We start from the raw sequence: 2089 nt of genomic DNA on the forward strand, positions 1-2089 counted from the left end.
AAGAAACACAACACTGACGCTTACTAAAACTGGATGATAAGCTACCGAAAGCTTCCGAAACCACTCTGAAAACTAGCTACGAGAGCACCAAGAGCAATTAATGGGTGGTCAATGTGCTGTATTATAGTGGTATCAATGAGGAGGAACGCCCATAGACACACCCCAAATATTAACTTTGTTTGTTGAACCTCCTTACAAAATTCTGATTCCATGTCTTGTCTATTTCCCTAGTCCTCCATATATCAATATGGATATTTAATTATTCTAATAAGTCGTCTCATGAGAAAAGTTACGTGGAGAATGTAGTGTGTTTATCTAAAGGAACACACAACGAAGTGGAGATGCCCAATAACTCAAGCCATGGTTAAACACATAAGTACTTGCGCGAGTTCGAAATGGGTTTGGATCTCATGCAGTGGAAGTCACGGCAGAAAACCATCCAGAATGGGCAGGATGCAGCTAAAAATTGTTCGGACAAAAATCAATGTCGACTAGTTGTTGTCCTGATCAGGTCGGCAGGAAAACATGTAGATGGCGGTTGCAAGAGGTTTCCTGATCCGATTTGTTGGTGGCCTAGATGCGGTGTGCAGGCTGGCCCAAACAAGGGGGTGCGTCTCTAGGTTTCACATGTAGCAAGCTGGATGGTGCGCTCGAGACTCCTTTCTTTTTTTTATTCGGCCCACTAGCATGTGAATATGGTGGTTTCTCTATTTGTTGATTTGATTATGTGCTTTATTTTCTTGGATTATTCTGTTTTTTACGTTGGTTTTCTCTTGTTTCCACAACGTTCATGAATTTTATATAATAATTTTCTTCGATAACAATACCATCAAAAGAATCTTAACACATTTTTCAAATTGTTCAAGACATTAAATCCATCATGGCATTTAAAAAGCAATAACATTTTAACAAATCTTTATCATGTGTTTACAAAAAAAGACCATCCCATAATAGAAAATGTTCATAGTACACTTAGATTTGTTTGCCGTGTATTTTTTTAAAATATATCATCTATTTGAAAATGTTTCAAATGTGTTTCCAAAATGTTCAACATGTATCAAAACAATGTTCATCATGTATTTAAACTATTATCGTAACACATAATATTTTTTACATGTTTTCAAAATTTGTGTATTCTTTTTCAATGTGCATTTAACAAATGTTCAACATATACTTGAAAAAATAATTATCGTATCTCTGAAAAATGTTCAATTTGTATACCAAAAAATGTTCAACCCGTACTAAAAAATTAAAAATTTATCTAAAAAATGAAAAATAAACAGACAAAAAACGACATAATAAGAGAAAATTCATAAATACTAGCAAAGGAACACACAGAAAATAATCAAAAAAACTGGGTAAGAACCTTCACAAAATAATAATCGATGATATGCACAAATGCTCATCAGTTAAAAAATGTTCAAAAATTCTAAAAACAAATAACAAATATGAAAAATTGTTCACGAATTCAAAAATTATTGGCCAATACAAAAATATATTCATGAGTTCAAAATTTTTTGCAAGTTCCTGAAAATGACCGTAGAATAAACATATGGTCGAGGATTAAGAAAATTGTTGAGAATATGTAATAAAATGTTCACGAGTTGAATAATTGTTTGCAAATTTAATAATGTTCACTAGAATGAGAAAATTTCCATGACTTACAAAAAATTTCACTCATAGAAAAACATTCATGAGTTCAAACGAACGTTTGTGGATTCAAAATTTATTGTATGTTTAAAATATTTCACGATTTGAAAAAATAGAAAATAAAAAAATGGTTCATATGTTGAAAAGTTTCAATAATTGTTGACAAAAATTTGAAAAATATACAACAATTCGAGAAAATATTCGCTATTTAAAAAACTTTAGGAGTTCCAATTAACTCAATGAATTCAAAAAAAATCTTGGATATAAAGAAAAACTTCACGAGTTCAAGAAAATCATTGCAGATTCAAAAAATGTTTGCTATTTGAAATAATATTCATGAACTCAAAATAAATTTGTATGTTAAAAATGTTCATATTTTAAATGAGAGAAAGAAAACACAAAGAAGTGAAAAAGTTCAACGAAAAAACCAACCGCAAAA

This window comes from Triticum aestivum, chromosome 2A (genome assembly GCF_018294505.1).
Source record: "Triticum aestivum cultivar Chinese Spring chromosome 2A, IWGSC CS RefSeq v2.1, whole genome shotgun sequence".
In the NCBI taxonomy this organism is placed as follows: Eukaryota; Viridiplantae; Streptophyta; class Magnoliopsida; order Poales; family Poaceae; genus Triticum; species Triticum aestivum.